Here is a 15,281-nt window from a genome sequence, read left to right on the forward strand (position 1 = left end):
TATTCCTTCCCTAGGTTGGGGAAGTTTTCAGTTATTATTTCTTCAAATACGTTTTCTACACCATTCTCTCTCTTCTTAGAACCCCTAAAATGAGAGAATGTTTGTTCACTTGATGTTGTTTAAGAGATCTCTTAATGTATCCTCGGGTTGTTTTTTGTTTTTTTCCTCTTTTTGCTGTTCAGCTTGTGTGCTTTCCATTTCCCTGTCTTCCAAATCATTGATACATTTTTCTGCATCCTCTAATCTACTGTTTATTCCCTCTAGTGTTGTTTTATTTCAGTTACTGCATTCTTCAATTCTGATTCGTTCTTAATATTTTCCATCTCCTTATGGAAGGTTTCACTGAGATCTTCCACTCTTCAGTCCAGTAACTATCTTTACAATCATTACTTAAATTATTTATCAGGCATATTAATTATCTCTATTTCATTTAGTTTAGGGTTTTTTTTTTTTTTTGAGTTTTTTCTTGTTTTGGAGCATATTCCTCTGTCTCCCCATTTTGCTTGACTTTCTGTGCTTATTCTATGGATTAGGTAGAATGGCTACTTCTACACTTGAAGGAGTGGTCTTTATAGTGTCCTTTGTGTAGACTGTGTGTGCTTGGTGACTTTTGCTGGTTGGCTGAAGCTGTGGCTATATATGTTAGTTACTCTCTTCAACCATGGCTTTTTTACAGGAAAAAAAATTGATAATTATAATGAAAATAATAAAATTAAATTAAAAAAATCAAAACCCAAGAGCAAAAATTAAAGCAAAATAAGAAAAGACAAATTAGAAAAATTAAAAAATTGCAATAAAATAAAAAATTTTAATTAAAAAAACAAACAAACAAACCTAAAAAACCCATGGCTTATTTTCTGTGCCCCAGCACCAGAGAGGCTGGTATGGACTTAAGGATTCTGGGCTCACTGATGTCACAAGCTCTCTGAGCAGGACCTTGCTCTAGCCTAGGCTTTTAGGGTAGAGGGGGAGAGAGCATTTCCACAGCTCCTCAGCCTGTTTAAATCCTGGCTTTTTCTCTGTGTTCCAGCATGACTCGGACTGGTCTGCTTTATGAATCCTGGGTCACAAGCTCACACTGGCAACCAGACACCCTTGTTACAGTGTCCAGGCTCTGCTCCAGTTTAGTCTTTTAAGGTGGATGGGAACATAAAGCATGGCATTCTCTGGTCACTTTGAACTGGAGCACTTTCTCATGGCTCCTCCACCACTTGGCAGAGTTCTAGCATTGTCTCTTTTATATGCTAGTCACTCTTTTAAACCTGGCTTTTTTTCTGTGCAAAAGTACAGAGGAATCTGTTCCCAGTCCCTCATTACTTTTCCTCCCCACTGCCATTCACAGAGTCAGGGATGGGGCTTCCCTTTGTTACCATGTCTGTCTCTTGCTGTTCTCTCTATCTTGGGTTGTTTAGTAGCTGTTCCATCACCCCTGTTCTTCAGGTTATATTAGTTTCAGGTGTACAATATAGTGATTCAACACATCCACGCATCACCCAGTGTTTCATCATAACAAGTGCACTCCTTAATCCCCATCATCTATTTTACTCATCCTGCCACCCACCTCCCTCTGGTAACCATCAGTTTGTTCTCTATAGTTAAGAGTCTGTTTCTTGGTTTGTCTTTTTTTTTTTTTTTTCCCCTTTGTTCTTTTTGTTTCTTAAATTCCACATATGAGTGAAATCATGTGGTATTTGTCTTTCTCTGACTTATTTCACTTAGCATGATATTCTCTAGCTCCATCCATGTCATTGCAAATGGCAAGATTTCTTTCCTTTTTATGGCTGAATAATATTCGTGTGTGCATGTGTGTGTACCACATCTTCTTTATCCATTCATCTATTGATGGACACTTTGGAGGTTTCCATATTTTGGCTATTGTAAATAATGTTATAAACATAGGGGTGTGTGTATTATTTTGAATTAGCATTTTTGGATCTTGGAATTATGTACCCGGTAGTGCAATTACTGGATTGTAGGGTAGTTTTATTTTTAACTTTTTGAGGAAACTCTACTTTTTTTCCACAGTGACCGCACCAGTTTGCATTCCTACGAATAATGCACAAGGTTCCTATTTCTCCACAACCTCACCAACACTTGTTTCTTGTGTTGTTTATTTTAGCCATTCTGACAGGTGAGAGCTGATATCTCATTGTGGTTTTAATTTACATTTCCCTGATGAGTGATGTTGAGCATCTTTTCATGTGTCTATTAGTGATCTGTATGTCTTTAGAGAAATATCTATTCATGTCTTTTGCCCATTTTTAAAGCTGGATTATTTGGGAGGGTTTTGTTTTTGTTTTTGTTTTTTTGTCTTTTTGGTGTTGAGTTGTTTAAGTTCTTTATATACTTTGGAAACTAACCCTTTATTGAATATGTCATTTGTCAATACCTTCTCCCATTTGGTAGGTTGCCTTTTAGTTTTGTTGATTGTTTCCTTCACTGCACAGAAGCTTTTTATTTTGATGTAGTCCCAATAGTTTACTTTTGCTTTTATTTCCCTTGCCTCAGGAGATATATCTAGAAAAATGTTACTACAGTTGATGTAAGAGAAATTACTGCCTGTGCTCTCTTCTAGGATTTTTATGGTTTTAGGTCTCCCATTTAGGTCTTTAATCCATTTTGAATTTATTTTTGTATACAGTGTATGAAAGTGGTCCAGTTTCATTCTTTTGCATGTAGCTGATCAGTTTACCCAACACCATTTGTTGAGGAGACTGTACTTTTCCCATTGGATATTCTTTTGTGCTTTGTTGAAGATTAATTGACCATATCATTTATTTCTGGGTTTTCTTTTCTGTTCCATTGATCTGTGTGTCTATTTTTGTGCCAGTACCATACTGTTTTGATTACTACAGCTTTGTAATAGGACTTGGAGTCTGCAATTGTGATTCCTCCTGCTTTACTTTTCTTTTTCAAGATTACTTTGTTTGGGGTCTTTTGTGGTTCCATACAAACTTTAGGATTTTTTATTACAGTTTTGTGGAAAATGCTGTTGGTATTTTGAGAGGGATTGCGTTAAAAGTGTAGATCACTTTGGGTAGTATAGACATTTTAACAATATTTGTTCTTCCTATTTGTGAGCATGGAATGTCTTTTCATCTGTGTCCTCTTCAATTTCTTTCATCAGTGTTTGTCTTCAGAGTACAGGTCTTTCACCGCTTTGGTTAGGTTTACTCCTGGGTATCTTTTTTTTTTTTTTTTTTTTTTTGGTGCATTTGTTAATGGAATTGTTTTCTTAACTTCTGTTTCATTGTATAGAAATGCAAGAGATTTCTGCCCATTGATTTTTTTTTTTTAAATCCTGTGACTTTATTGAATTCATTTACCAATTCTAGTAGTTTTTTGGTGGAGTCTTCAGGATTTTTTATATATAGTATCATGTCATCTGCAAATAGTGAAAGTTTTACTACTACTTTACCAATTTGGATGCCCGTATTTCTTTTTGTTGTCTGATTGCTGTGGCTAGGACTTCTAGTGCTCTGTTGAATAAAAGTGAGAGTAGATATCCTTGTCTTGTTCCTGCCCTTAGGGGAAAAGCTCTGTTTTTCCCTATTGATGATGTTTGCTGTGGTGGATCTTTCATATATAGCCTTTATTATGTTGAGGTACGTTCCCTTTAAACTTCCTTTCTGGGAGCTTTTATCATGAATGGATGTTGTACGTTGTCAAATGCTTTTTCTGTGTCTATTGAAACGATCAAATGGTTTTTACCTTTTCTCTTACTGATGTATCACATTGATTGATGGACACTGAACCACCTTTGCATCCCAAGAATAAATCCCACTTGGTCGTGGTGAATGATATTTTTTTAATGTATTGCTGGATTTGGTTTGCTAGCATTTTGTTGAGTATTTTTGCATCCATATTCATCAGAGATATTGGCCTGTAGTTCTTTTTTTTTTGGTGGCATCTTTATTTGGTTTTGGTATTAGAGGGATACTGTCCTCATAGAATGAATTTGGAAGTATTCCTTCCTCTTGTGGGTTTTTTTTTTTTTTTTTTTTGGAATTGTTTGAAAATAATAGGTATTAACTCTTCTTTAAATATTTGGTAGAATTCGCCTGAGAAACTGTCTGGTTCTGGACTTTTGTTTTTTGGGAATTTTTTGATTACTGATTCAATCAGGTTATATATTTCTAGGAAATTAATCCTAGATTGTCTAATTCCTTGGCATATAGTTTTTCATAATATCATAATTCTTTGTATTTCTACGTTGTTGATTATTTGTCCTCTTTAATTTGTGATTTTGAGTCTTTTTTTTTTTTTCCATAAGTGTGGCTAAAGGTTTATCAATTTTGTTGATCTTTTCAAAGAACCAGTTCCTGGTTTCATCTGTTTTATTGTTTTTGTAGTTTCTGTATCATCTTAATAGGTGTAATTTGATGTATACTATGGAAGAGGTGAGGTTCAGAGTCTTTCTACTTCACTGTCATGGACCAGAACCCCAATTTTTCTTTTTTTCTTTTTGTTCCTCTGATTGGATGAATTCCATTGCCTTGTTTTTCCATTTGCTGGTCCTCTCTTCCACTTTAGTCTGCTGTTGAATCTTTTATAGAATTTTTTTTATTGTATTCTTCAGCTCTGATTTCAGTATGGTACTTTTTTTATATTCTTTGTTGAAATTCTCACTTTTCTTATGCATTGTTTTACTACCTTATGGGGCATCTTTATGTCAATTATTCTGAACTCTTTTTCAGGCAAATCGCTTTATCTCCATTTCATTAAACTTTTTCTGAGGGGGGGTGCCTGGGTGGCTCAGTTGGTTAAGTGGCCAACTCTTGATTTTTGGCTTGGGTCATGGTCTCAGGGTCCTGGGATCGAGCCCCATGTCAGGCTCCACACTCAGCAGGGAGTCTGCTTCAGCATTCTCTCCCTCTGGCCCCCCCCACTTCTAAAAGAAAAAAGTCTTTAAAAATTTTTTTTCTTAGGTTTTATCTTACTCTTTTGTTAGGAATATATTCCTGTTTTCTTTTTTCCTTTTCCTTGACTTTGTGTTGGTTTCTATGCATACATAAAACAGCCATCTCTCCCAGTCTTGATGAAATGGCTTTGTGTAGATGAATCTAATCATTCATCCATGCCCTACCTTTTTGTTGTGATTAAGTAATAACTTTGTGATTAACTAAGCAGCCTTCTTTGTTCTTAGCAGATCCCAGTAGCTGAGGGTATGCCAAGATCTGGTAGTGTCCTAAAGGCGAGAATCTCAGTCAGCACTTAGATGCAGGCTGACTATAAGCTAGATCCTCAGGCAGCAGCTTGTAAAGTATGCAAGTATACCCTTTTCAAGGGAAGACTGGGGGCTGGGTATTTTTGTTTGCTGCCTTTGTGAATCACTGGTTAAGTACTGTTTCTCTGTTCTAACCCTGTGGGACCTATGAACATAAGCCTCATTAACCACCAGAGCCAGGCAATCAGAGGGTCCCCTGGGTGGTAGCAGCAAAACCCGGAATGCCAGACATGTGCATAAACTCCTTTCTTTTCTTGTCTTTTTTTTTTTTAACAAGAGAACAAATCTACACCTTTATTTACTTTTCATTAAATTTAAATCTTTGAGGGGTACAGCATCACATGGATTCTGTGGCCAATGCCTTTAGCACGAAGGTTGCTTCAGAATTTGGCACGAACCATGCCACTGTTTCCATGAGCACAAGTTACTTTTCCCCAGATTACCCTGGTTTTGTTTGGTTTGCCACCAGGAGTCACTGTGTTGTTCTTTGCTTTGTATACATAAGCACATCTCTTGCCTAGATAGAATTCTGTTTCATCTCGAGCATAAACACTTTCGATTTTAAGAAGAACTGTGTGCTCCCTCTGGTTCCAGAGACCCCGCTTATAGCCAGCAAAAATGGCCTTGGACCACAGCCTTCCAGACATTATTTGGCGTTATAGGAGTCCTGTTCCCAGCAGGCCTCCACAGACTCCCAGATGGCGGAAAAAGAAAGGCGAAGCCCATAAACTCCTTTCTTGAAGATACCAATAACCTAGAGCAAGGCAGAGGGAGAACCCAAAGATAGTGCCTTCTAGCATCCCTGGTCTCTGGAAAGTGTTGCAGTCATCCCCTAGATATGTTAAGTTAGTAGCCGTATTCTCAGTCCAAAGCTTTTAAGATAAGCAAATAGGTCTCTTTCATGGAAAGACTGGATTTGTTTCAGTCTCCTGCCTTTCTACTAGGCCCTGAGGGGTTAGCCATGGTGAATGTGTGGGAGCCCATGCGACCCCTTTAAGAGCTGTCTCTTAGTTCCCTGTAGCCTAGTGGGTCTTCTGGATAAGCTCCATTGGCTTTCAAAGCTAGATGTTTTGGGAGCCCATCTCTCAGGTGGAAGTCTTAAGAGTTTGGGCACCAGATATGGTGCCCAAACTCTTTACTCCTCAGGAAGAAGCTGGGAGTTGTCAGTTCCTTCCTAGTTGCAGGTTACCATGTTGGGTACAGGCTTTACGGTGAGATTCTCAACCTCTTCTATTCATTTCATTGTGGGATTTTCCTCATTTGCCTGATGTGTAGGAGTCTCTCAGCTAGTTTCTAGAATTCTTTCAGAGGAAATTGTCCCATATGTAGCTATAGATTCAGTGTGTCCTTGGGAGGAGGTGAGTTCAGAAGCTTCCTATGTTACTATCTTGAACCAAAACCCTCTTGCTTCTTCTGAACTTCTTAAAAGACCATCTTTAATCCTCGGTTCTACTTCCTCACCACAGGCTCATTCTATTTTAAAAGCAACTTTTTCTGTTTCCCTGATTATAAGCATGACTCATACTTACTACAGAAATTTGGAAAATACATAAAATATTAAAAAAGAAAATGAAAATTGCCCATAAGCCCACAATGCTGATATATCCACTGACTAATGTTCTAGGAGATTTCCTTTTTAGTCTTTTTATCTGTGTGGCTAGATACAAAAATAGTAGGTGGATGGATGGATAGATGGATAGATCTAACCCAATTTTTTATTTTACAAAATTTAACTCCTACTGAACATAGCACTTTATATTCTGAAGTTTGGTTAAGCATGATATTGTAATCCTAAGTGATTATACTTTGTAAATGTAATGATGGTAATGACTAATTATTCTTTTACTTTATGATTATAAGTAGTGTTGTGATAAAGTTCTTATGCTTACATCTTGTCTATATGCCATGCCTAGAACTAAAATTTGTCTATATGCCATGCCTAGAATAACTTTTAAAGCTCTCACTACATCACACCAATTTATATTTGAAAAGTGCTTGAAAGGGCATCTTACCAACATTGAGTACTGACCTTCATTTACTTCTTCATGTTTTTTAATCTAGCTTTCCTTGCAAAGTTGCCAAAGTTGCTTTTCTCCAACTTCTCTGGTGATCTTAATTCTTTTTTTTTTTTTAAGATTTTATTTATTTATTTGAGAGAGAGAATGAGATAGAGCATGAGAAGGGGGAGGGTCAGAGGGAGAAGCAGACTTCCTGCTGAGCAGGGAGCCCGATGCGGGACTCAATCCCGGGACTCCAGGATCATGACCTGAGCCAAAGGCAGCCGCTTAACCAACTGAGCCACCCAGGCACCCCGGTGATCTCTTAATTCTTGAATTCAAAAGTTCCCTTTTGGTGTCTTCTCCTTCTCTTTCTCCCTGTCTCTGCGTAGTTATATGGTCTGCCTCATCTTCCTCTCTCCATCAACATCCTTAATTCTCCATTGCTCTGATCACCTGACTTCTCTGGTTGCTTCTCTTCCCCCTTAAGCTCCTCTGGTGCTGCTCCTCATAGGCCCCTATCTCCTAGTCTTCACCCATTGTCCTTATTAAATACAGGAAGGACTTATTAGGAAGCAGAAGAGGCAGAGGCTGTTCTCAAAGAAGTTAGGTCCATCTAAGATGGACATATGAGTTCTTAGAGCCCTGACAAATAGAAGTCAGTGAATCACAGAGGAAGGATAATGACATCAGTCAGGTAGAGAGATTCATTAGGGGGAGGAGGAGGGGAGAATACAGCTTGGTGAAGAGGAGTTGAGAGGACAGACCCGACTGAGAAAGGAGGTATGAGGGTGGGACCTAGTGGCACTAGGTAGTATCCCTATAAGTCTATACCCTGGTCCTGCCAACTGACCTCCTCTGTGCTGGGTCCCTTGCCCCTTCCTCTTCCCATTCAATCTCACTACTGCCACCACAGGAAAGGCAGACAGCTGAGGCTGGTGGAAGACAAGCAGCTCAGGGAAAGGCCAGGCAGTGTGTGTCATGTATAGGCTATGGGGACTACAGAGAAGGGGAGGGAAGCACCAAACCACAATCAGAAATTTTGTTTTGAAACTAGAGGTCTGTGTTGTATGGCTCATGGTCTCGCCTCCCTGCCCACTCTAATTAGCTCTGATTCAGGCTCAGGACAGGGTCTCACCTTGCTCTGTTCAGTTTTCAGTCAGTAGATCTAAAAAAAATGTCTAGCATTCCTGGAGATTCTGAGATCCATGGGGTGTTCCTATGAAAACTTCAGAACCAGGGACAGCAACATCAATTGCATTATAAAGATGGGATGGGAGGCCAAGCTCCTCCCCCCACCCCTTTGTCTTATTACCTAGAGCATTTTTATGCCAGGAGAGACCATTAGGTAGAAAAGCGTTACTGTCCTCCTTAGAACAGCCACAATGCTTCAACATCTTAATGGAAAGAAAATTATCAATGTGATCACAATCAAAGACCTTGAGTCTCTAATGGAATATTAGTCCTTTCCTATCCATCTCAGACCTGTGGAAAGAGTAGAGACCTCGCATCTGTGGAATTAACATTTGAGCTTTAGACTCCTTGTAAGAACTGATGAGCTGGAGTCAGTCACTTAGGGAGCATCTGTGTGGTTTTGTCTTTTTTTTTTTTTTTTTTGAACTGGTTCTTTTGAGAGAGTGTATACTTGAGAGAATTGTTAATATCTCAGAATATTTCTCTTGCAAATATCAGAGTTATATATACATTTTAATAAGATATTTATATTTCATTCATTCAGTGGAGATACCTGAGTGCCTACAACATGCCAGGCACAACCGCAGATGCTGTGGGTTTGCCATGATTAAGACAGAAAAGGTACAGGATTCCCCCACTATTCAAAAGCATAGTGTTCCTATGAAACCTTTTGTAAACCAATGGCATAAAAAAGCAATTATTAATTTATATGGAAAAAATTTTGAGTATTCCCAGACCCAAACAATAACCTCTCTTAGGCTTTTCTGAAACCTTGGGACACATCTTGCCAACGAATGTACGCAATAAATTGTGATAAAGCACATATACTCACAAACACCATTCAAAGCTATGGCATGCTGAGATGTTGAGACGTTGAGTGAGTTCCTGGAGAAGGAGCTCGGTGGTGCCGCTCTTGCTGCTCAGGGGGTGTGCTGCCTCTCTAATTGCTTGTTGCAAAACAAATGCTGAACACTGTTTTTACTTTGTGCCTTTTCTCCTAAAAGTGAAAATCCTCTTTGGGTATCGGTTAGTGGAAACAGGTACTAATATAGGTCTTTTGTAAAAGCATGGTGTAGTGTAAACTTTCAAAAAGCAGGGATACCTGCACCTGCCCTTACATCTGTTTGGAGGACACAGAGTAATCAAAGAGACAAATGAGTAAGATACTTTTGGACTGTAATGTGCAGAAAATAAAGCCAAGGCTAGAGAGTGATAAAGGGGAGGGAGTGGCTGGGGTCTTTGAGGAGGTGACATTTGGACCGAGCCCTGAAAAGCTATGTAGCAGCCTCATTCTCTTGATTACAACCTGCTCATCTCATAGAGTGAGGGGTGGGGTCACAGTCCCTCTGAGGTTCCTGCCAGTGTTAGAGTTCTGCATATGTAAGTGTGGAGGGTCGTTAAGCCTCTTATAGCAGAAGTTCAGAGCCATAAGCCTCTTGGCAGAGGCTGATCTCAAATCCCTTTTGGAGGATACTGGTGAGGTTTTCAGCATTCCTGTTTCTGGTGAACACTTCTGAGGTGGAAGATTAAATTCAAAGTCTCTGGAAAACAGTATGGCAGTTTCTCAAAAAATTTAACCTAGAATTGTCGTATACTCCAGTAATCTCACTTCTGGGTATATACTCGAAAGAATTGAAAGCAGGGACTCCAGTACTTGCACAACAGTGTTCATAGCAGTGTTACTCACAATAGCCGAAAGGTGGAAACAATCCCAATGCCCATCAACAGATGAATGGATAAACAAAATGTGGTCTATACATCCAATAGAATATTAGCCTTAAAAAGGAAGGAAATTCTGATACACGCTACAACATGGATGAACCTTGAGAACATGCTAAGTGAAATAAACCGGACCCAAAAGGACAAATATAGTATGATTCCACTTGTATGTGGCACCTAGAATAGGCCAATTCATAGAGCTAGAAAATAGAATAGAGGTTCCCAGTGCTGGAGGCGGGGTGGTGGGGTGTTATTGGGTACAGAATTTGTTTGGGATGGTGGAAAAAGTCCTGGAATTAGGTAGTGGTGATGGTTGCACAACAGTGTGGATGTGCTTAAGGCCACTAACTCGTATACTTAAAAGTGGTCGAAATGGTAAATTTTGTGTTCTGTATATTTGACCACATTAAAAACCAGCCTATGGGAGGCCGAAAAGACACTGCTCCAATAGTTACTTGGAGGCCAACTGACTGGGAGGATGTGGAGGCAGAAAGGAATCCCACCAGGTCTCAGCAGATGCCTCTTGGCTAACCTCTTGATTCCATCCTAGGTGTTACAGACAGACAGACCTCGCAGTCCCCATCAGAGTAGAAAAGGGCTGGAGCCCTGGACTCGGGCAGGGGGTGGGGGGAAGGAGAGGAAGTTCGTGCCCAGTTGCCTACCTACCAGGTGGTGTACCAGCCTGAGGCCCAAAGAACTGTTCCCCCACCCAGTGCCTCTGTCAGCACCTCTCACCACTTCTGGTGGCTGGCGTGGCTCTCCGGGGGCCAGAGTCAGCACCGAACACGATGGTTCTCAAAGTGTGGTCCCCTGGAAATGTGTTAGAATGTAAAATCTCAGGCTCCACCCAGACCTACTGATCTGAAACACCAGACATGGCGCCTGACGGTGTGTGTGAGAACAAGTCCTCCTGCAGGAGGTTCCAATATTGGAGCTGAAGTTGGAGGACCACTGCCCTCAGATGACGCAGGAGTCAGGCATCATGCTGGGCACTGGGAAGATGTGTCTCAGGGAGCACACATTCCCCTGTGGCACTAGGACTCCAGGGAAGCAGGGCACTAGAACTTGGGCTGAGTGCCCATGAACCCAAGTCTGGGACCTGGGGCTGAAACACACCCTCTCCGGGTGTGGGTGTGTCTGGCGGGTCTGCCAGGACCCCTTCATCATGGATGCCATGGTGCTGCAATGTCAAGGTTATGACTCAGCTCAACCATCTGCATATGTAAAGCCCTGGCCCAGTTGGGCTATGGGCTGCCCACTGCACCCCAACTGCTTCGAAAATGCCTTCAGAGCAACGAGGCAGGGTCTTATAACTTTCAGGTCACTTTAGATCTTAAAGTTCATTCCAGCCCCCTTTGAAATGTCCAGTCTCCCAGGCATTTTCATAGCCCACCTTGTCCTCTCTCCAAGTGTGCGGTCTTCCTAACTGACCACATAGCCCTCCGAACCCACTTGCCCTGCCTGCCTGGCTCCCCTCCTTGCCAGCATACTACTCCAGAGTGCTTCCCCTCTTCTCCCTTTGCTTGAGGGTAAGGAAGCACCCCTCTCCTATCCCCTGAATCCTCTCACTCCACACAAGGTCTAAAACTCAGATGACTGCTCCTCTTTCTCTCCAGTCATGTTAAATGGGCCGGTAAGGGCCCACCTGGTGTGATGGTTGACCAGTTTGGCAGTCTCTTGGAGGGGACCAAGTGGGAGTACAAATATCTTTTTTTTTTTTTTTTTTTTTTTTTTTTTACTAGAGCTGGACTTAGCAAATTGAGGGCAAGAGAAGAGTCTCCTCAACATCCTTTGTATTAGCATATCCTTTTCCAAGCCCGGCCACACTGATTTATCCAGGGCAGGGCCCCTGGGCAAGCCAGACTGAAGAGGCCCCATTGCAGGATTCTGGAATCTTTGGACCTGAGAGAGTTGTGCCAACCTTTGGGAGGGAGCTCTGGTGGTTGAAAACTGCAGCCCTAAAGCTTGGTTATGGTGGCGCAGGGTGTTTACTGACACATGGCTCAGAATGGAGAGGAAGCCAGTCTGGATGGACAGAAAGAGGAGGCAAGGTGGCCGACCGGGTTCTGGCTGTGTGCGACCCTAGTTCTATTCTTGTCCAGGGTTCCCTGGGATGCCTTTTGAAGTGAATCCCCCTTCATGTTTTTTTTTTTTTAAAGATTTTATTTATTCATTTAAGACATAGAGATACAGAGAGAGAGAGAGAGAGCGAGAGCATGAGGAGGGGGAGGGGCAGAGGGAGAGGGAGAAGCAGGCTCCCTGCTGAGCCAGGAGCCTGATGTGGGGCTTGATCCCAGGACCCTGGGATCATGACCTGAGCTGAAGGCAGACATTTAACCATCTGGGCCACCCAGGTGCCCCCTCTTCATGTTTAAGGAAGTCAGGTTCAGTTTTTGTCCTTTGCCCCCCAAATTGCAAACTAAACCTACCACTGATAAGTGGCCCTTCCCCAGTGCTCACTAAAAATCTGACCTGCTTGGCCATGATTTCCCTGTAACTGGAGGAAATGAAAGAAGAAAGACCCAGAAAACAAGGCCCGAGTGGGAAGGAGTATGGCCTCCGGGTTTTATGGGTAATGGAAACCCATCAGGTTCTGCGGAGATTTAGGACTTACAAAGTCACCATTACTACCAATAACTCAAATTACTGCACCTGCAAAATGGAGATACACAGCCCAACTTGGTAGTTCTGTTTTTAACTAAACTATAGGCTATGTGCTAACTTTGCTAGTCTTGCTATGATGATAACTCTTTGGGGGCCGATTTGTTTAAGCACAGGCAGAATCTTATATACCCCACATGTCAAAGATTTAGTGTGATTTATTCACTTTTTCAATATACTGAGAGCCAGGACAACAGGCACTGTGCTAGGCTCAAGAGCTGTAACAGTGAATACGAGACCCATTTCCTGCCCTCATGGAGCTTACGGTTTAGTAGAGGAGTCCCATTCTAAACCACCAATCATACAACATGGTAACATGGTAATTACTAATAAAAGGAGTTATTGTAGAGATATGTGATTCTTTTTTTTTTAATTTTTTTTATTGTTATGTTAATCCCCATACATTACATCATTAGTTTTAGATATAGTGTTCCATGATTCATTGTTTGTGCATAACACCCAGTGCTCCATGCAGAATGTGCCCTCCTCAATACCCATCACCAGGCTAACCCATCCTCCCATCCCCCCCAGAACCCTCAGTTTGTTTTTCAGAGTCCATCATCTCTCATGGTTCTTCTCCCCCTCCGATTTCCCCCCCTTCATTCTTCCCCTCCTGCTACATTCTTCTTCTTTTTTTCTTTCTTAACATATATTGCATTATTTGTTTCAGAGGTACAGATCTGAGATTCAACAGTCTTGCACAATTCACAGCGCTTACCAGAGCACATACCCTCCCCAGTGTCCATCACCCAGTCACCCCATCCCTCCCACCCCACCCCCCACTCCAGCAACCCTCAGTTTGTTTCCTGAGATTAAGAATTCCTCATATCAGTGAGGTCATATGATACATGTCTTTCTCTGTTTGACTTATTTCACTCAGCATAATACCCTCCAGTTCCATCCATGTCGTTGCAAATGGCAAGATCTCATTCCTTTTGATGGCTGCATAATATTCCATTGTATATATATACCACATCTTCTTTATCCATTCATCTGTTGATGGACATCTTGGCTCTTTCCACAGTTTGGCTATTGTGGACATTGCTGCTATAAACATCGGGGTGCACGTACCCTTTCGGGTCCCTACTTTTGTATCTTTGGGGTAAATACCCAGTAGTACAATTGCTGGATCATATGGTAGCTCTATTTTCAACTTTTTGAGGAACCTCCATACTGTTTTCCAGAGTGGCTGCACCAGCTTGCATTCCCACCAACAGTGTAGGAGGGTTCCCCTTTCTCCGCATCCCCGCCAACATCTGTCCTTTCCTGACTTGTAAATTTTAGCCATTCTGACTGGTGTGAGGTGGTATCTCATTGAGGTTTTGATTTGGATTTCCCTGATGCCGAGCGATATTGAACACTTTTTCATGTGTCTGTTGGCCATTTGGATGTCTTCTTTGGAAAAATGTCTGTTCATGTCTTCTGCCCATTTCTTGATTGGATTCTTTGTTCTTTTGGTGTTGAGTTTGATGAGTTCTTTATAGATTTTGGATACTAGCCCTTTATCTGATATGTCATTTGCAAATATCTTCTCCCATTCTGTCAGTTGTCTTTTGGTTTTGTTGACTGTTTGCTTTGCTGTGCAAAAGCTTTTTATCTTGATGAAGTCCCAATAGTTCATTTTTGCCCTTGCTTCCCTTGCCTTTGGCGATGTTTCTAGGAAGAAGTTGCTGCGGCTGAGGTCGAAGAGGTTGCTGCCTGTGTTCTCCTTTAGGATTTTGATGGACTCCTGTCTCACATTGAGGTCTTTCAACCATTTTGAGTCTATTTTTGTGTGTGGTGTAAGGAGAGATATGTGATTCTTAAAGGAATCGTCACCATTTTGATTTTTTTCCCTTTGCTTTTCTCCAAATTCTAAAATCCCTCCTCCTCTTCCCTGGGATGTCTGCAGACAGCTACTATTACTACCACTGTTTTAGCAACATAGAAATTCTCATTCCAGGAGGCCCTGGAAATCAGTTTGTTTTATCCTTGAGCTGCGCTTCTAACACTAGCCACATGTGGCTACAGAGCCCTTGAAATATAGCTAGATCAACTGAAGTTTTAATTTCATATAAATTTAAAAATGGAAGCAGTAGAATATACTTTTCCATTAAACACAAAGTTGTAGTTAGGACCCCATTTCACTTTGCCCATTGAAAATTTAACATCTGAACTGAGATGCACAGTAAATGTAAAGACACACCAGGTTTCTAGGACTTACTATGGGTGGGGGAAGAACATAAAAGATCTCGTTAATAGTTTTTATATTGATTATGTGTTGTGATAAAATGTTGAATATATTAGATTAAATATATTAAACTTTTACCTGTCTCTGGCCCTTTAAATGTGGCTACTAGAAAATGAAACCTTATATCTGTGCCTTCAGCTGTGTTTCTATGTTGGACAGCTCTGGCCTCCTGCTGAGTGGGTAGGAATGGAGAGGGGGTAACCCCAGCTCCTGTGGGCTCTTTTAGTCCCCATAGAAAGGTCTGGTCAAGCTT

At 41.2% G+C, this 15,281-nt stretch overlaps 1 pseudogene; it reads right to left on the minus strand.

Annotated features, from left to right (window-relative positions):
- Nucleotides 1–5,487: 5,487 nt before the first annotated feature.
- On the minus strand, nt 5,488–5,945 carry LOC118522204 (large ribosomal subunit protein eL33 pseudogene; annotated as a pseudogene).
- Between the last annotated feature and the right edge of the window lie 9,336 nt (nt 5,946–15,281).

Source organism: Halichoerus grypus, chromosome 4 (assembly GCF_964656455.1).
Source record: "Halichoerus grypus chromosome 4, mHalGry1.hap1.1, whole genome shotgun sequence".
In the NCBI taxonomy this organism is placed as follows: domain Eukaryota; kingdom Metazoa; phylum Chordata; class Mammalia; order Carnivora; family Phocidae; genus Halichoerus; species Halichoerus grypus.